General features: G+C 40.4%; 1 protein-coding gene and 1 long non-coding RNA gene across 16 annotated transcripts in view; one reads left to right on the top strand and one right to left on the bottom strand.

The window, feature by feature from the left end:
* Positions 1–384: 384 nt before the first annotated feature.
* Positions 385–11,858, bottom strand: LOC110344414 (uncharacterized). 3 transcript variants are annotated; one of them, XR_015443191.1, is made up of 5 exons: positions 11,496–11,781; positions 11,176–11,318; positions 4,146–4,219; positions 3,532–3,609; positions 385–2,355 (listed from the first exon to the last, which is right to left on the bottom strand). It is a non-coding gene; the product is annotated as an uncharacterized LOC110344414 (long non-coding RNA). The 3 variants fall into 3 exon arrangements; XR_015443192.1 differs by lacking the exons at positions 385–2,355; positions 3,532–3,609 and having other exon boundaries at positions 3,924–4,219; positions 11,724–11,858; XR_015443190.1 differs by lacking the exons at positions 385–2,355; positions 3,532–3,609 and having other exon boundaries at positions 3,924–4,219.
* A 36-nt stretch (positions 11,859–11,894) lies between these two features.
* Pafah1b1 (platelet activating factor acetylhydrolase 1b regulatory subunit 1) overlaps positions 11,895–20,731 on the top strand; it is an 82,127-nt gene continuing 73,290 nt past the window's right edge. For 8 of the 13 annotated variants that reach the window (XM_087191618.1, XM_013076845.3, XM_087191622.1 and 5 more), the window contains exon 1: positions 11,895–12,253. The gene's annotated coding sequence lies outside the window, so the exon portion shown is untranslated. Of the gene's footprint in view, positions 12,254–13,013; positions 13,177–20,731 lie in introns of all 13 variants that reach the window. The other 5 variants (XM_087191619.1, XM_021238294.2, XM_087191624.1 and 2 more) reach the window with 2 other exon arrangements.

A 20,731-nucleotide genomic window follows, 5' to 3' on the forward strand; every position in this document is an offset into this window, starting at 1 on the left:
TAGCATCTGGTTTTAATTTGCATTTCTCTTCTGATTAGTGATATCTATCTATTCATATGCTTCTTTATAAAATTTTTAATTTTTATTAGTACGTTTGCAGTACATAATGATTACATTCATCATGGGAAGTTGGTACATGTATGTAACACATTTTAATTCTTCATTCTTTTTATGTCCCCTTCCCCCCACACCCTTTCCTTCATCTCTCGGTCCCCTTCCCATTTGTAAAAGAGCTATGTCCCTGTTTCCTATCTCATATACTTCTTGGCCATTTGTGTATCATTTTTGGAAGGCTGAAATCTTTTGGTCATTTTCAAATCAAGTTATTAAATTATTTGCTGTTGTACTTTTTTATATATCCTACATATCACTTGCATATAAAAATTTCTTTCCATTCTATAGCTTGCTTTTTGACAGTATATTTAGTAATTTCAAACTATACTTCTACATGGTATTGGTTTATTCATTTATTTTTGAGATAGAGTCTCACTCTATAGTTCAGGCTGGCTGTGAACTCATTATGTAACCCAGGCTGACCTTGAACTCATGACAATCCTGCCTCAACCTCCCAAGTGCTAGGATTACAGGCATATGCCACCATGGCCAGTGGTTCATATTTTTAATGCTATTTTATTTCTTTATTTTGTTTTGTTTGTTTTTCTTTCCCCCATCCCCTTTGGTTTTTAGAGACAGGGTCTTGTTATGTAGTCCAGGCTGGCCTTAAACTCACTATGTAGCACACGCTGGGCTCAAACTTGCAGTGACCCTCTTGCATTAGCCTCTTGAGTGCTGGTATTACAGGTGTATGCCACCTTGTGGGACTGTTTGTTTTCCTGAAATAAGGTTTTACTATGTTGCCTAGGCTGATCTCAAACTCTTGATCTCAAGTGATCTTGCCTCTGGCTCTCCAGTAGGAGGGACTAAAGATGTGCACCACTATGACCAGCTAAAATACTATTTTATATAAATTTATTCTAATATCTGATATCTTTTCCTACTTCCATGCCTAAATATAGGCCAAGATTCTTTCTATTGCAAGTCAAATTCAAACTACTTTAAGAAAAACTAGCCAAATGCAAGCCTGTAATCCCAGCACTCTGGAGGCTGAGGCAGGAGGACTGTCGAAAGTTCAAGGCCATCCAGGACTACAGGGCAAGACATAGTCTCAAAAAACCCCAAACAAATAAACAAACAAACCTAAAAAACTAGTGGAGGGGAGTGGGGTTAAATTTAGTAGCTCATACTTTTTCTTTTTCTTTTTTGTTTTAGTAGCTCATATTTCTAAATCTTATAAAGAACAAAGTATGGAAATAGTTTCAGAATAACTAGATCTAGAGTGTACAATCCATGAGATTATTTGTTTGGTTTTTTTTTTTAACTTTTCTCCCCCCAGTAGGGGGATTGAACTGAAGGTCTTGTGCATGCTAGGTAAGCACTCTACCACTGAGCTACATTGTCAGCCCTTTTTATGTATTTTGAGAGTCTCAGTTGACTAGGCTGGTCTTAAATTTGTAATCCCTCTGCTTCAGCATGTGCCACTGCACCTCTGCAGTGTTTCCCTGTGTGGCCCATTTTATGATATTGGCAGTTCTCATGGGCTAGAACTGCCTGCAGCTCTGGCTTCAACTGGCCCAGAGAGTGTAAGAATACATTCACCTTATAACAAAATTCAGATTACATTGATGTTCAAATCCAGATAGTATAAATCCTCCTTCTACTGTATCATTGTTGCTCAAATCCAGGTGTGCCATTTCATCACAGTTGTGTTAGTCAGCTTTCCATCACTGTGACAAAATACCTGAGATAAGCTGGGTATGGTGGTACATGCCTGTAATCCTAGCACCTGGGAGGCTGAGGCAGGAGGATCGTCATGAGTTGGAGGCCAGCCTGGGCTACATAGTGAGACCCTGTCTCAAAAAAATAAAAAACCAAAACAAAACAAACCCAAAAAACCCGAGGTAGTCGATTTAAAAAGAAGAAAGGGCTGGGTATGGTTGAGCATGACTATAAACCCAGCCCTCTGAGAGGTTGAGGCAGGAGGATTGCAAATTTGAGCTCATCTTGAGCTGTCTATCAACTTAGTGAGATCTAGTTTCAAAATTTATATGTAAATAAATAAATAAATAAACAAACAAACAAACCAGAGATGTAGCACAGTGTGAAGGCCCTGGGTTCAATTCCCAGTACAAACAAATAAACAAATTAAAAGACCTTATCTTTTGGCCTAGTAACCCTAATTTTGGGGTTCTATCTTAAGGAAGTAAGCAGCACAATGTAACAAAAAATTATGTTCAGAAATGTTCATCATAGGCTGGACACGGTGGCACATGCCTGTTAATCCCAGCACTCAAGAACCTGAAGAAAAAAAAAAAAGGAAGCTGAGGCAAGAGGATTGCCATGAGTTTGAGGCCAGTCTGGGCTACATAGTAAATTCATAGTGGGCCGGGGTTTTAGCTGAGTGGTTCCAGTGCCTGCCTTGTAAGCGCAAGGTCCTGAGTTTGATCCCCAGTACCAAAAAAACCCCACAAACAAACATAGTAAATTCATAGCAAGACCTTATCTCAAAAAACAACGGAAAAAAAAAAAAGAGGAAGAAACATTCATCACATCTTTATAGTATTTTTTTTTTTTTGTACCGGGGATCGAACTCAGGATCTTGCAATTGCAAGGCAGGAGGTGGAACCACTGAGCTAAATCCCCAGCTATAGTTATTAAATATTAGAAGTAATGCTGCTTCACTAGCGCAAGGTCCTGAGTTCGATCTCTGGTACCAAAAACAAAAAAACAAACAAAAAGAAGTAACTTCCACAGGCCAGGGATGCAGCTCAGTGGCCCTGCACCTGCCTGGCAAGCTCAAGGTCCTGAGTTTGGTTCCTGGTACAAAAAAACAAAAACAAAAAATCCTTCCTTGTACAATAAAAGAAAATTTCTTTCTTTTTTTTTTTCAGCTACCAGGGATCGAACTCAAGACCTTGCGCTTGCAAGGCAGGTGCAGTGCCTCTGAGCTAAATCATCAGCCCAAAAGCAAATTTAAATAATTCTAACCCAGGATTTTTTTTGCCACAATGTCTAAGCAGAGCTGCTATCATTTAGTGCCGAGACCAGGGAGGTGAAACACCATTCAGGGGAAAAGAAAATGTCCATGTTCCATTTCTGGGAAGATGGAGTGCATGTACTTTCCTCTATTATTCCTTATAAACACAAATAAATATTTTGAACATTTTATATATACACAGTAAAACCTTGGTTTATGAGTATTTGTCCTAGAAACATGCTTGTAATCCAAAGCACTTGTATATCAAAGTAAAATTCCCCCCCGCCCCAAAAAAGTAAAATTTCCCATAAGAAACAATGGAAACTCAGATGATTCATTCTATAACTCAAAAATGTTCACATAAAAATTATTACAGCCAGGGCCAGGGATTTAGCTCAGTGGTTCCACCGCCTGCCTCATAAATGTAAGGTCCTGAGTTCGATCCCTGGTACCAAAAGAAAAAGAAAATTATTACAGCCAGATGTGGTGACACGTGCCTGTAATCCCGTCACTTGGGAGGCTGAGGCAGAAGAATCCTGGTGAGTTTGAGGCCAACTTGGCTACATACAGAGACCCTGTCTCAAAAAAAAAAAAAAAAAAAGATTACAATATTGTAACATAATACAGGGCTGGGGATTTAGCTCAGTGGTTTTGCTGCCTGCCTCAAAAGCACAAGGTCCTGAGTTCAATCCCTGGTACCAAAAAAAAACCCAAAAAACATTCTGTAACATAATACAAAATAATAAGTAAAATACAAAATACAAACAAAAATAAATCTGCATTTATCTTTGAAAACCTTTGTGGCTGTTGTGAGAGAGATAAGAGAGAGGAGGGTTATTGTGTAGGAGGACTTTCACTATCACTAATGAAATCACTGCTACCTATTGGCTTAATGGAATGGTTTCTTTTTATGCAACTTTAATAAAGAATGTATCCAATGACACTTGCTTCTGCCTCCTTTTGAGGATTTCACAGAAATATGACATTCCATTGTTTTTAAACAGATTCTCTTTTTCTACAAAATTATGCACTGTTTCCCACATTTTAATATCATTCAAAAATGTTTCCCACGTTTTAATCTAATCTCATTTGAAGTGAGGGATTCCTCCACCTTTTTCTCCTCCTATCCTGCAGAAGAGTTCTCCTCCATGACTTCTTGCTTCCAGGAGATGATCACCCACAATCCTACAGGGAGAAAGAAAGAAGAACCATAGGCTCAGTTGTGATCATGTGATGTTCAGCATCACATACTACTGGTATTACAAGACATCGCTCATTCATCAAGTTAAAATTTATTAGAAATATTTACTCGTCTTGTGGAACACTTGCAGGTCAAGTTACTCACAGCCCAAGGTTTTATTGTATATATTTCCTACAGAGTAAGAGGTCAGCATTACACTGATATCAAAGATAGTACAACAAAAGAAAACTATAGATCAATATCCTATATGAATATTGGTACAAATATCTTCACCAGGATATTAGCAATTCTAACTCCAGAAGCATCGTGATAGATTATATATCAAGATCAAGTGGGATTTATTCCTGGAAGGCAAGGATGGTTCATCTTACAAAATCAATCGTTGTATATATACCATATTAATAGCATGAAGTGAGGGAAAAGCCCATATGATCACCTCAATTAATCACAGCAGAAAGTGAGAAAACTGTCAAAGCAAAACTTCAAAAAAGTGTCTCCACATAGCTACTTAAAAAATGTTTGTTCTAGGATTGAGGGTGTCGCTCAGTGGTAGAGCACATGCTCAGCATGCATGAGACAGTGTTTGAGCCCCAGCACAGCAGGAGAAGGAGAAGAAGAAGAGGAGGAAGAGGAAAAGGAGGAGGAGGAGGACGAGGAGGAGGAGGTTAGAAGGAGGGAAAGAAATGAATCTGGAATGGGCTGTGAATGCTGTCAAGGATGCACAGTGAAATAATATAAATTCCTTCTGCTGATGGAATGTGGTGGAAGGGGTGGCAGTTTGGGCTCCAAATTTGTACTTCAAACAAGGAAGCCCTTCTTTTCTCTTTTATTCATCCTTCCCACCCCACTTCAAGCTGGCCTTGAACTCACAGTGATCTTCCTGGTCCAGCCTCCCGAATACAGTGATTACAGGTGTGCCCTACCACATCCGGCTTCTTTTATACATTATGAATGACTTTTTGGGGGAGGGGGGTACCAGGGATTGAACTCGGAACCTTGCGCTTGCGAGGCAGGTGGTGGAACCACTGAGATAAATCCCCAGCCCCGTATGATATATACATATATATATATATATATATATATATATATATAATTATTATTTTTTTTTGGTACTGGGGATCAAACTTGGGTCCTTGCGCTTGCGGAGCAGGCAGCAAAACCACTGAGCTAAATCCCCAGTCCCATTTTACTTTATTAGTTTTTCGAGACAAGGTCTTGCTATTTACTTCAAGCTGGCCTTCAACTCACTATGTAGCCAAGACTGGCCTCAAACTCACAATGATCTTCCTGCCTCAGCCTCCTGAGTGCTGGGATAACAGGCATGTGCCACCACACTTAGCTCATTTTGATTTTTTGATCAAGTCTCTATTTAACAGAGTTGAATTTTCCTATTTGTTTCAATTTTTGTGAAATCATTTTCATTCAGATCAGTTCTATTCTGTAAGAATTTTAAAATAAAATGTATTTATTTAGAAAGGTTTTTTTTTTCAATGTTTTCTGTTACTGTATTCTTTGGAGGTCATGATTTTGGTCATGTACAATCCTGGGTCAAATATTGTGGCACACACTTGGACTACTAGCATTCTGGGAGGCTGAGGCAGAAGGATTGCAAAAGTGAGGCCAGCATGGGCAATTTAGTGAAACTCTGTCTCAAAATATAAATAAATAAACAGGCAGGGAAGAGAAAAGGCTGGGGCTGAAGCTCAGGGTAATAGCCTTGTGTTCAATCCAAAGTGCGGAAAAAACAATTTTTTCTTTAGATAAAAAAATCTACTGGGTGCGGTTTTAGACATGGGTAGTCATATGGTGTAAAAATCAGTTCTTCCTGTAAAATTCATTTTATTTACATGATTTATATGGGTTTTTGGGGGCAGGGTCTCACTATGCAGTCCAAGCTAGTCTCAAAGTTGTCATCTTCATACTTCAGCCTCCTGAGTGCTGGGATACAGGCATGCACAACCTTTCCTGGTCATTTTGCTTTTATTGTTATTATTTTTGTGGGGCTAGGGATCAAATCTAGGACCTCGAGCATATCCCCAGGCAATTAATATTCATTTTATTTATTTGTTTATTTTTTAATATTCATTTTAAATTAAAAACTAATAGTTTATATTAATTTTTTTTCAAGAGACAGGGTCTTGCTATGTTAGCTAGACTGGCCTCAATTCCTGAAATCAGTTGATTCTTTTGCCTAAGCCCCAAGTGGCTGGGACTATAGACATTGACTCTCATGCCCAGTTATATTAATTTTTAAATTGTGTCCATGAGAAAACTGTGAGTAGTTCAACTTGAGTATTCCAGGAGAACTCTATTGTGTAGGATTATTTAATTATATTGCTCGTCCAATTTCTCTGTCTTCTGTTCATGGGCAAAAGAAAAGGGGCAGGTCAAAATATCTTTAAAGAACTATTGTTATTCCTTTAGGTGTATGGTATAGTGACTGTTTTTAAAAGAGCTACTTTTCTTTTGGAGTAATAAACAATTAGTAGGCAAAGTAATGTGATATTCAGTATGTGCTTCAAAATAATATGAGAAGGGGGCTGGGGATTTAGCTCAGTGGTGCTGCCGCCTGCCTTGCAAATGCAAGGTCCTGAGTTCGATCCCAGGTACCAATAAATAAATAAATAAATAATAATAATAATATGAGAAGAAGGGCAGGGGATTTAGCTCTGTGGTGCCGCTGCCTGCCTCCCAAGCGCAAGGTCCAGAGTTTGATCCCCGGTACTGGGGGAAAAAAAAAAAAAGGGAAGAAATGGGTGAGAGTACACCATACAAGATTCACTGTGAATTTATAATTGTCAAACCTGGTGACAGGTACATGAGATTTCATTTATTTCATTCTATCTACTTTTGTATACAGTATATTTGAAATTTGCTACAATAAAAAGTTAAATAATAGCATAAATATTTTTTTAAAATTCTTTAAGATCGATAGCAGGGTCAAAATATGATTATTTATTTATTTTTACAGTACTGGGGATTGAACCCAGGGCCTTTTCACTAGCTATATCCCCAACCCTTATTTAGTTATTTATTTATTTGGTACTGGGGATTGAACTCAGGTTCTTGTGCTATCGAGGCGGGCGGCAGCAGCACCACTGACTTAAATCCCCAGCCCCCCAGCCCCCCAACCCTTATTTTTATTTTGACACAGGGTCTTGCTAAATTGCCTAAGCTGGGCTCGAAATTGCAGTGCTCCTGCCTCAGCCTCCCAGAGTGCTGGGACTATAGGTATGTGCTACCATATCCTGCCATATTTAATTTTTATTTTATGGCGTGCTGGTAATTAAACCTAGGACCAAATGCATGTTAAGCAAGAAGGCAAGAGTTGTACCACTGAGCTACATCTCTAGCCTTGGCTCTTTTATTTTTTGGTGGTAGTAAGAATTAAACACAGGCCCTTCACCCCCTTTTAAATTTTGAGATAAGGTCTTGTTTTCCAGGCTGGGCTTGAACCGGTGATCCTCATGAGGGCTGCTGTATAGCTAAGATTATAGACATTCAACACCACACCCAATTTACCTTAGCCATTTTTAATTTTAATGAATTAATTAAGATACTGTAGATTGAATCTAGGGCCTTCATACTGAGCTACATATTCAGACTGAAAATTTTTTCAAAGTTTTGAGACAGGGTCTCACTAAATTGCCAAGTTTCCCAGGCTAGGCTCAGATTTGAGATCCTTCTACTTCAACTTCCCAAAGTGCCAGCATTATAGGCTATGCTATCACTCCTGGGTTCCTAGCTGTTTTCTTTTTTTTTTTTTTTGGTATTAGGGATCGAACTCAGGTCCTTGCACTTGCACAGCGGGTGGCGAAACCACTGAGCTAAATCCCCGGCCACCTAGCTGTTTTCTAAAACTCTATTTTATTTAAAAAAATTTTTTTTTGGTACCAGGGATCGAACAGCTAAATCACTCGCCCTAAAACTCTATTTTAAATCATCTTCATATAGACTTCTTCAAGTAAGAATTAATCTTTTACTTCATTAGATACACAGTAACAGTGAACAAAGTTTGTTCTACCTTCTGCCTGGTCCATGTGATGACATCCTAAATTAATCATTCTTTTGTCTGATGTTTATGTTAGCACTGTAAATGTGCATATATATACATGCACATATATGTATATGCATTCGCCTGTGTTTAAAAGTTTTCGGATTGCAAAGTGTGGCTTTTAAATAGTCCTTTTATAACGAGGCTGAGTTTCACTCTGTTAATAGCCTTTAATTTGTTTCTATGGCCTACTAGTGTTCATGACACAAGAGGATATCATGACTGTGAGATGAAGAATGACTGGTCTAGTCCGATCTGTCCTTATTGACATATCCATGCTTTGGGGAAATGTAGGCACACAAATTAATTAGCTAAAGTATCCTAGCATGAGACCTTTGGCAGTTGGATCATAAGTCTTTATTTTATTTTTCTTTTGTTTTTGTACTGGGGATCAAACTCAGGACCTTGAGCTTGTGAAGCGGACAGCGAACCACTGAACTAAATCCCTGGCCCTTTTATCTTTTGAGACAGGGTCTTGCTATGTAGCTCAGGCTGGCCTTGAATTCACTGTGTACCCCAGGCTGGCCTCAAATTCACGGTAATCCTCCTGCCTCAGCCTCCCAAGTGCTGGATTATAAGCATGCGCCACCATGCCTGACTATAGTTCTTTAAATGGGACTTTGATTCATATAATTTGTATGCTCAAAAGCTTCTTTCTCACCATTTGCTAATTGATTTCTATGATATTTGCACATACAATGTATATTTGAATTCTCAAAAATAATCTTTTAACATTGGTACTCATTGTGAGCAAATTTTTGCTCCGCAGATACTTTAGAAGACGTTTTATTCTCTCTCCAATAGCAATATTTTTGGAGTGTTTCTTCCAGTCAGCTTATTTGCAGAATTGTTTAAAGTAACACTAATTTTACTGTAGCAATTGAAACAAATGTTTCCATTTTGAAAATGTCTGCTAGAAAAATAAAGATTTGCAATTTAAATGAATGGGGAGATTGTTAAACTGAGCTAAATAAAACGGATGTTTATACTTTTTTTTCCCAAGAAACATCATTCAAAATATCCATTATTAAATGTTTCCTGGATGAATATAGTAGGTCTTTATGAATTATGATTGATAGCATAGATGTCCTAATTCTCCATTTTCAGTAGACAAGTGTTTATTAAAATGGATCTATAGTGTTAGCAACTAACTGAGAGTGCACAGAACCACAACATATTGCTCCAAATCGAATTAAGCATGCAATAGTTTTTTTGGGTTTTTTTCCAGAAAAATCATATCCAAGGAGAGTTTTATTAGCTCCCCCTCAAGGGCTTTGGTATTTATTTGTTTAGAGACAGGGTCTTGCTATGTCGTTCAGGTTCCTCTTGAGCTTACTATGTAGCCCAGGCTGCCCTCAAACTTGATGTAATCTTCCCACCTCAGCCTCCTCAATTCTTCGATTATAAGCATGTGCCATCATGTCCTGCCGTAATACAAATTTGTGTATTTTTTTTTTGGCACCGGGGATTGAACTCAGGACTGTGTGCTTTTGAGGCAGGCACACATGTGTGCCATTGAGCAAAATCCTCGGCCCACAAATTTGTTTTCTAAATACATGAGCCTGTGAGCTCAAGGTTCGTGGAGGTTAGAGGTAGCTATTTGTATTACATTGGTATTCATCAATGCTCTTCTGATTTCTCTCTAAGCAATTTTGTTAACTTTTAAAGCATTCATTTAAAAAAGTAAAGAAACGATTTACTCAGCTGATTAAATATTAAGCAGCATGACTATCAGGCAACACTAAATATTTTAAAATGTAAAAATGAAAGGAGGGTAGATTCTTACAAGGGCTAATTTATTCTGCGCTTATTGACTTTTCTTTTTTTGTGGGGGGGGGACTGGGGATCAAACTCGGGACCTTGTGCTTGTGAGGCAGGTGGCGGAACCACTGAGCTAAATCCCCAGCCCTATGCTTATTGACTTTTATTGGGTGTAAGTAATTGCAGCATATAGACTAACTCTGTGCCTCATAGTCTTTGTCATTAGAGAACCCTAGAACTGTAAATCTGGAAAATGATCTTTCAAAGACTATGTGATTTAGTTTCCTACCTTCTTGAAGGTAAACACCCAAACCCTTCAAATGATTGGTTCATACTCCTTTCTGAAAACTTCAGGGATAGAGACAACCTTTCTTGGTAAAAGAAACTTTGGTACCAACAACAGAAATAGTTACATGAATCACCCATGAGCTTCACTAAGGTGAGATCCATCACCTATTCAGCACCTTCTTTCCAATTCTCACAAAAGCCTTAGAAGTTAATATTTATTAGGTCAATATATCATTGTTACTTTTGAAAGAGGATCTTTTTTTTTTGTACAGGGCATCGAACTCAGGACCTTGAGCTTGTGAGGCAGGCTCGGTGCCACTCAGCTAAATCCCTAGCTGAAAGAGGATCTTGCTGTGTTCTCCAGGAGTTCCTGGTGTCACCTAATCTTCCTGCCTCAGCTACCTGAGTAGATGGGACTACAGGCGTGTACCACGATGCTTGGCTACTAAGTCTATTTAATACAGAAATCGAGACCAAAGAGAAGTATGTTAATTTACCTAAGGTCACACTTCTGGCATGTGTTGGAACAGGATTCATACCAGAAATGCCTAACACTATTGCTTAAAAACACAGTGTATATTTACCTGCATAAAGAGAATAAAATCAGTAAATATAAACCTAAGCCTATGTTTTGGACAATATAAATTAATAATGAAACAATCTCATTCAATACTTATTAAAAGAATCTTAGATTGAATTATTCAAAACTCCAAATCCGGTGTTTTAAAAATTAAGCGTCTCCTGTGTGGAATAAATTGACTACAAATCCTCAAGACTTCGAGGTCATCAATATTTCAACTGATAATTTAGCAAACATACACACACACACACACTCACGCCGATATTCCTTGTAGGGATAAAGTTCCAGGTCTTTCTTTGGGAGTCAGTTTCGAGACTTCTAGAGTCTCTGATGCGTGGTGTGTGACTAAGGAAAATAACAGCTGAATCACATCTAAAAGCGAATCCTCCCAATTAAAGATCTATAATAAAAAGGAAGAGAACGAAGGCATTTCATCTGCTTGTTTTAACCTCAACCGCTCCCCCTCCCAAGCAAACCAACCTACTTCCCTTTCTTTTTGGCGGGGTGGTGATAATACAGCAGGCCGCAGGCAGAATGGGCGATAGCCTGGCCCGGGCTTTCTTACTCTGGAACCTACCGGGGCCGGGATGCAGGGGCGCCGACTGGTCCCCGCTGTCCGCCGGGGAAGCGGAGAGAGCGCAGCATGCAGTGGGGCAAAAGCGGGGCGGTTAGGTGAGTGGGACCAGAGTTCGTGAGGGGACACAACAGAGTCGAGGAAAAAAGGGGCTCTTCCAAGGTTATAGCGGCACGAGGGACGTGAAAAGCAGGGCCTCGTGCGCACGCTCGCCCACCGGCCACTCCGTACCGCCAAGTAGCACTGGCCGCGATCGCCCGCTCGCCAGGACGAAGACGGCGACTCAGGGGCCCAGCCGCGCCCGCGCATGCGCCGCAGCCCCTCCTCCGCTCCCCTCCCTCTTCCTGGCGGGTCTGGGGCGGCGGCGGCGCGGTGACGTCAGGGCGCTGGGGCAGCTCCTGTGACAGACGGAGCTGGAGCGGCGGGGCGGCGGCGGAGTCCGACGGCCGAGATAGCGAGTGAGGGAGCGATTGAACAGCGGCCCGAGGGTCTAGAGAACGAGAAAGGGCAGGAAGGAAGCGCTCGGGCGCGAGCAACAGAAACCGCGAGCGCTGGGCTTGGGCTCGAGCCCCGGAACGGCTGAAGAGCCCGCCCGCTTCCCTCCCCTCCCCCTCCCGAGGACCGGGCCCAGCGCGCCATCCTCCCCTCCCTCCTTCCCTCCCTCCCTCCTTCCTCCCTTCCCTCTCCCTCCCCCTTCCCCCGCCGGTGGATGGGAGTGAAGGACGGAAGAGGCCCTGCGGACGCGGCGGTGCAGCGCTCCGGTAAGGCGCCAAGGGTCTGCACCCTCCCCTCTGTCTCCTCCACCGCGCTCGGGCGGCTGCGGGCTGGGCCCGGCGGCCTGACGATGTGGCTGCGCCGGTCCCCTCCCTCCCTTTCTCCCCTCCCCCTGCCGCCGCCGCCTCCTTCTTCTTCTCTCCTCGCTCTCAAAATGGCGGCCGCGACGGCCGTTGAGTGAGGCTCGGAGGAGGGGGGGCCCTGGCCGGGGAGGGCGCTGCCCTCACTTGCGTCCTTCAGGCCCGGGTTCGGGGGCCGCCGGGACCGTCGCGACTCTTCCCCGCGGCCCTGTCGGCAGGGGATCGCCCTCCTCCCGCGGTGACTTAGCAAGAAAAGTATTATTGGATAGGAAGGGCGTGGGGAGCTGGTCTCTGGTCTTGGGGAAAGGGCTCTGCCTGCCTTCTCTCCCCGGGCTCGGAGGCAAGCTCCGTAGTCCCCACCCCTCCGCGGCTCGGCACGGCACCCACAGGGCCTCCCAGGCGTTCCGTCCCCACCTGTCCTTAGGATGGGGTTGACGTGAGCAGGATGGCCGTCTCCCTGGCCCCCAGGTGCAGTGGTCCAATCTCTGCATCCGTAAGGACGAGAGCCCGATCCCCTGAGCTGTCTGCAGCATCTACCCTTTGAATCGAGCAGGGTTTTCCTTTCTACACCCGCTTTTCGGACGGGAGTTGCCTATTTACGTTAACACTAAGCTTCGAGGCCCTCTTCCATTCCCCTTCCTCTAATCTCTTCTCCCCACTCCTTTAGGAAACGCAGTACCTGAATCTATTTAGCCTATCCCAGGTGAGAAAATGCCTTTGAGGTGGTGGGCAAATTTTGACTCTAAACATCACAGCAGAGAGGAGGAGGAGGAGGAGAAGGAGGAGGAGGAGGAGGAGGAGGTTATCAGTATCTGAGCTAGAAGAGAGAGGTACCTGGTTTTATTTGTTATTCTGCCTTTTCTTCAGTGACTTAGCAAGAACTCCTTGGGAGGAGGGCAGTAGATTTTCCTTTTAGGTTGGGGTTTGGGTCCAGTTCATAGCAGTCCTTTGGTTAAGAAACTGTGCATTTGAAGACAAGGGACTCTGATTTGTGTTCTTCTGGATGGGCGATGTCATGCCAAGGTCCCCCTCCCCTTTACTTTTAAGGGACAATTGGAAGAAGATATATTACTATTATTACAACCTCTACTTAAGGCCACGGTCCTTAAGACTCATGTTAAAGGCTAAACAAAATATTTGTTCCAATTTGGGTATTTCTATTTTTGTTGGGGATGGGTTGTTTTGTGTGATTTTTTTTTTTTTTTTTTTTTTTTTTGAGGCTAGGGCGGAGGAGACAGTGCTTGGGCCTTTCATGCCAGTAATATTATCACCCAACCCTTCTGCTACGGTAGTGTTTGCTTAATTTTTTTTTTTTTTTGCTGCAGCAGAGCTTGGTTGCTGCAGGGTTCAGTTACTTAATCAGGAATATTTCCTATGTGGGTATGTCGGTAGTGATATGTTATATATATTTAAAGGTTTTACTTAAAAGATTCTGATTTGGCTTTAAGGTATTAGTTGACATTTAATCTCCAGTGTGTGTCCTTCAAGGTGCACTTTTGCAAAATAATTGATGGTTGCAAATTGCGGTTTTTGTTAAAGCAGAATAGTAATCTGAATTTAGGGTGATTTATTCTTTCATGTTCTGTTATAAATGATCATTGTGTGAACTGTTGAGAAAAGGAGTTTCTAAAACAAATTTAAAGCTGGTATTTTTTTAACATCAGTGAATGGAACCCATTTTTCATATAAAATATTTATGTGTTGATTTAGATAGAGAAAACCTTATTTTGGTACCTCCTTGCACCTCCTTTTAAAAAAATGGGCTACTATTTGTGGATGCTGTGAACAACCATTGAGCCGAGAAGACTGGGTGGAGTAAGGGAGCTGAAGCTGTGAAATGCTAGATTGCCCTTTCATAGCATTTTTCTCTTATGTTTTGTAAGATTATTTGATACTAATTGTTGCTACAACAAAAGCATTTCTCTATAGTAAATCTTAAAATATCATGTTTTCCCATTTTCTGCAAGATGAGCTTTGAATAATTGAGTTATAGAACAGTGTTCCTGGTCTAAAGCAGACACTTATTGTCTATATATGTGTATATATTTTACATATATGCACACATGTATTTTCTTTTTATTGGTCTAGTCAAGTAAGTATTAAATGGATAAACTAGAAATCTTTGAGAAGTAGCAGTAGGTATACTGCAAAAAAAGTAAGAAAACTACAATATGTCTTTTTAGTTTGTACTAATACAGTCATCTATTTTTGATTTTTAAATAATGAACATCAAAAATGAGGGGAAAAGGAGAAATTGCATTAAAGGCTCTTTATATAGACCTTTTCTCTTGTGTTGCCCCTTGAAAGGGACCTTTTTGTAAGGTACTGCTTAAATAGAGAGTAGGTCACTTGAATGGCTTGTATCAAGGATTTATAGGAGTAGACAATTTTAAAAGAATTTTAAATTCATGTAAATGATTTTGATAAACTTTATGTGTCAATTTATTATCTACACATTTTTGTTCATTTAAACTGATTAAAAAGTAGAAGTGTTAGTATGGTGATGAATGAGTGGGTTGGGAATAATTCACTATTGGATGTCTGACATTTCCTCATCCCTACAATTTGTAGTTACAAAAGCACAGAATGACGATTTTTCAGTGATCAAGAGCTCAAGATAGTTTGGCTTAAGAGCAGTGTATGTTTCTGATAAATGTGGCAGAATCTTTTGCTTAATTTGGAGGTCAACTTTTAAAATTCTTCATCTCATATTTATAAAACTTTCAATGAGAAAACATTTTAGTAGGATTATTTGACACTTAAAATTTTTGTTATATAAATATTTCAGGTAAAATATCGTACAAAGTTTGAAGAAGTTTCTGGGAAGGAAAAATCAGTGTCTTAAAATTCTTGGTTTTCTAATTTAGAACATCCATTTTGTATGGTCTATATTACATTAAAATGTTAATGTTTTTTCCCCTTTTTATTGTGTATATACATATATATGTGAATGATTTTATCTTATGGCTTTTTAGGTATCTGGGGAAAAAAAATAAGACTTTCATTTGTAGGTGGTTCACATTCAGTTTGTCCTTTTAATAAATAAACTGTAAACACCATAGAAGTTGTTGGCATTAAGATAAAGATGTCTTAAAAAACAAACCCAAAGCAAAATCTTTTTTTTTTTTCCAAAGCAAAATCTTAAGAGTAAATTTTCCAGTTCTTCCCACTGAGTTCTACATCAGTGAGTCATGCACTGTTTTGCCAGAGACTTGAGGCTCAGTTGATTTTAAACTGAGCTGGCCACAAATTGTGTGTGTGTGTGTGTATTTGTGTGTGTTTATGTGTTTGTTTGTGTGTGTGTGTTTCTAGGATTTTCTGTATGCTGGGCAAATGCTGTACCACTGAGCTACATTCTTAGACTGAGATTTTAACTTGCCTTTAGATGTGTGTTATGAAAATATTTCATTGCGAAGGTAACTTGTTTTTATGTACTTTGAAAAGAATTAATTACGTTGGAAATGAAAATTCCTTGCCCCACTATTCTTATGTCAGTTATTACTGTTTTGTTTTGTTTTTTGGTGCCGGGGATGGAACTTGGGACTTTGTGCTTTAAAGGCAGGCGGCAGAACCACTGAGCTAAATCCCCAGCCCTGTTTTTTCTTTTTTTTTAGCTTGGAAATTGCTCTATTTAAAATGTATTTAGGGTTGGGATGTGGCTCAGTAATAGAGCACTTGCCTGGCAAGGCCCTTGGTTCCATCTCCAGCATCACCAAAAAAAAAAAAAAAAAAAAGACACCCCCCCCCATACAAATTAATAGTATACAATACAATATGAATCCTGAAAATAAAAAGTATACCTACTATTCTGAATATTATTGGCTATAGAGTGAATCCTAGTTGTTAGAGCCAAACATTTTTTGTTTTTTGAAATAAGTTCTTACTGTGTAGCAAAGGCTGGCCTTGACCTCACAATTCTCCTGCCTCAGCCTCCCAAGTGCTAGGATGACAGACATGTACACCCACATCTGGCTAAGGCCAAACATGTTGAGAAGTCTGTATTTCCTGAAGAAAGGTGCTGTATTATGTATGCCTAGTAGTTAACTGCAGTGAAGCCGTTTTGGATTGTTGTATTTTTGTTGCTGGTTTGGTATGGCACTTTGCCTAGTCGTTTAAATGAAACCTTAGTTTAACTTCTGCTAGGTGTATAATTTTTATCCTTGGCATAGCAGTTATAGATTTTAATTGATTCTTACGCTTTATGCTCACTAGTTGCAAACTTCATAAATACTTATTATTTTGATTTATTGTTTTCTCTTTAAAAGATAGTGGCTTTTTGTTGAGGCATACTTAACTAGAGATGAATCTGCATTTGTCACGAATACTTTTGCAAAGGTATTCTCTAAAGTGTAGTCATTTAACATTTCTCTAAACTTGTAAATTTTGAACTTGGTGTTGTCATTTTTCTCAGCTATTTTTTTGAAATTGGTTTTTTTTTTTTTTTTTGGTACCGGGGATTGAACTCGGGTCCTTGTGCTTGTGAGGCATGCGGCGGAACCACTGAGCTACATCCCTGGCCCACTTATTTTTAAATAAGTAAATAAAATGGTGAATAAATAAAATGGTGACAATCTGTGACATTTATTGCCTGGTTTATTTAAATTGACATTTATTAACATATAGTCTTGTATTATTGACTATTTTGCATGTATAAGGCCTTAGGCACTTGAGTAAGAACTGCCAGAAAGTGCCTAATACTCCTTTAAAGATAGTACTAATAAGTAAATAAAAACTTGTCACACTTGTTTGAAGGCTGGATTATGTGAAAAGAAATATGCTGGGGGTGGAGTTGTAGCTGAGTGTAAGAGTGCTCCTGTGCACTAGGTGCTATGTTCAGATACCCAGCACTGTGTGGTAAGGGGATGTGCTATCCTAAAGTTCTTTGTAATAGTTAACTTCAGTGATCTCTCCAGAATTAGGTGGTGGGGGCTGGGGAGAAGAGTGTACCTTCTCTGGAGAAATTTTAAGTTGTCCTAGGGAACAGGATCAGACTATGAGAAATACATTAATCATCAAACTCTGGGAGGCTGAGGCAAGAGGATTGCAAGTTCAAGCCTAACCTAGGCAATTAAGTGACTTAATGAGACCCTATCTCAAAATAATTAAAATAAAAAATAAAGGGCTGAGGATGTAGCTCAGTAAGTACGCCCTGAGTTCAATCCCCAATACTGTGCAAAAAAAGAAAATAAAAAGAGCATTACTCAGCTAGACAAATTACACATGGCTTTATGGGCATTTTGGTTGACAACGTTTGGCAGTAAACTGAGGCTGTTAAATTTTTTTTTTTTTTTGGTACCGGGGATTGAACTGGAGACTTTGTGCTTTCGAGGCAGGTGCTGGAACCACTGAGCTAAATCCCCGGCCCTGTGAGATTATCTTTTGATAATAGTAAAATTAGAAATGTGGGAACACTATCAATTTTAATTTTTCAGCAGGGGCTTACTGGGGATTGAACCCAGTGCCTTTTGCTTCATATATGTTCTCTACTGCTGAACTACTGCAGCCTGAAGAACTTTAATTTTTGAAAGCACTGTAGGAAGTTTTATGTCTGTTAAGAGTTTACACATTATACGGCCAGGGATTTAGCTCAGTGGTTCTGCCACCTGCCTTGAAACCAGAAGGTCCCGAGTTTGATCCCCGGTACCAAAAAATAAAAATAAAAAAATCGAAACAAAAAAGAAGAGTTTACACATTACAGATTGATTAATCCAGTTGCTGCTGCCCCCTCCCCGGCGGCGGGGGGGAGTGAACTCAGGACCTTACTTACACTTGTGAAGCAGGCATGGCACCACTGAACTAAATCCCTCACCTGATTAATCCAGTTTTGATTTATGGCAAACCCTCTATCACTGAGCTATACTCCCAGCCCAAGACATCTTTTATCTAATCATGTTTCCTTTTTTTTTTTGTACTGCAAATCGAACTGGGGACCTTGTGCTTGCCAGGCAGGCGCGACACCACTGAGCTACATCCCCAGCCCTTCCATATTTTTATTTTATCAAAAATATACTGAACTTGGGCCGGGGATGTAGCTCAGTGATTTTGCTGCCTGCTGTGCAAGCGCAAGGACCCAAGTTCAATCCCCGGTACCAAAAAAAAAAATACTGAACTTGGGGCTGGGAATGTAGCTCAGCGGTTCTGCTGCCTGCCTCGCAAGCACAAGGTCCCAAGTTTAATTCCTGGTACCAAAAAAAAAAAAAAAAACCAAACAGAACCAGGGATGTAGCTCAGTGGCGCTGCGTCTGCTTTGCAAGTGCAGGGTCCTGAGTTCGATCCCTGGTACGGGGTGTGTGTGTGTATGTATGTATATAATATATATATATATATATATACACACATATATATATATATATATATAAAATTACTGCTGGGCGATGGTGTGTACCTGTAATCCCAGCTCTTGGGAGGCTGAGGCAGGAGAATCACCACAAGTTGAGGCCAGCCAGGGCTACATAGTGAGTTCAAGTCCAGCCAGAACTACATCTCGAGACCCTGTCTCAAAAAACAAACAAAAAGGGCCAGGCATGTAGCTCAGCGGTGCAGCCCGTGCTTGCCAAACTCAAGGCCAAAGAAGCCAAATAAAAAATATATTGAATACAAAAGAAGATAGGTGAACTTAATGAACAATTGTATGGGTTATACAGTTATTCTTGGTTTGTTTGTTTATTTACTGGTACCAGGGATTGAACTCAGGACCTTGGGCTTTCAAAGCAAGCACCACTGAGCTAAATCCCAGCCTGGTTAACTTATTTTTTAAGGATAGGAAAAAGTTATACATTAAGTACTATCAGAGAAAATGAAATGAGCTGCTCACTAAAAATATATACGAAGATTTTAGATAGCCCAGTAATCCAACACTAAATCTTAACTCTCATGTGCCCTGTTGCAGTTGGGATGCCTGGACCCCAAAATTGGGATGCCCCACACCCCAATACCTGGGTATTGGCATCCCAGCACTAAGTCTAACCTTAACCTGTACCCTGATAGCAGTTGGGGCACCAAAAAGCAGAAAACTCCATACTTTACTAGCTAGCTATGTTCCTTGAGCAATAACCTCAGTTTTCTTAATTATAATGGATAATGCTGACATTATCTAACTCATAGGGTATTTGCAACTACTAAATAATAAATTAGGCCTATAAATCTTTGATTACTTATTATTATTATTATTATTGTTATTATTATTATTATTAGGGACTCCTTTTTTTTCCTCCTGGTAGTTTGGATTTAACCCAGGGACTCAAATATGCCAAGTAAGTGCTCTACCACTGAGCTTTATCCTTGGTCCCTTTGGTTTATTTTTTTAGGACTGGGCATTGAATTTAGGGTCTTCACACTGAGTTACATCCCTAGCCCATTTTATTATTTTTATTTCTAGATGGGATCTTTCTGAGTCACTAAGTTACCCAGGCAGGGCTCATACTTGGTATCCTCCTGCTTCAGCTTTACAGAGTGCTGGGAAGCTATCATGCCCTGGCTTCCCTTTTGTTTGTTTCTTTTTTATTTTTCCGGTGCCAGGAGTTGACCTCAGGACCTTGCACTTACCAGGCAGATGCAGCACCACTGAGGTAACTCCCCCCCCCCCCCATGCCTTTGTTTCTTGAGACAGGGTCTTGCTAAGTTGCCTAGGCTGGCCACAAACTCGGGATTGTCCTACCTCAGCCTCCTCCAGTTGCAGATTTATAGGCATGTAGCACATTGCTCAGCATGGGACTGTCTTTTGTTTTTTAATGGAAGACACTATAACTATTCAGTCAGTAATATAGTGGGAATTTTTGTTTGTTTCGAGACAGGATCTTGCTGTAGTGCCCAGGGTTCACCTCCTGAATTCAAGTACATAAGTGATCCTTTGCCTCAGCCTACTTCAGGCGGAGGCTGCTGTGCTTGGCTACAGTCAGAAGGTTTTGTTTTGTTAGCTACTTGGGATTGAACCCAGGGCCTTCTTACTGAGCTATATTCCCAGCCCCCTCCCCCTTTTAAAAAATTTTTATTTTTTTATCTTGAGATGCTCTCACTAAGTTGCCTGGACTGGGGTCAAACTTGTGATTCTCCTTCCTCAGCCTCCCAAAGTGGTGGGATTTCTGTTTGAAATTTTAATCATTAACATAAAAATCCTTACTTACGTGTTGGGTATCAAACCCATGCCTTTGTACATGCTAGCAAGCACTCTGTTATTGAGGTACATCCCTAGCCTTTCCTCTCTTATAAAAAATAAACTTAGGGGCTGGGGATTTAGCTCAGTGCTTCCGACATTTGCCTCTCAAGTGCAAGGTCCCGAGTTCAATCCCTGGTACCAAAAAAAAAAAAAAAAAAGAAAAAACTTTATGCTGGGAGTGGTGGCACACACTTGTAATCCCAGGTACTCAGCTACTTGGGAGGCTGAGG

Source organism: Heterocephalus glaber, unplaced genomic scaffold (genome assembly GCF_053883595.1).
Source record: "Heterocephalus glaber isolate CG9 unplaced genomic scaffold, H.glaber_assembly_v1.0 deba00001564, whole genome shotgun sequence".
In the NCBI taxonomy this organism is placed as follows: domain Eukaryota; kingdom Metazoa; phylum Chordata; class Mammalia; order Rodentia; family Bathyergidae; genus Heterocephalus; species Heterocephalus glaber.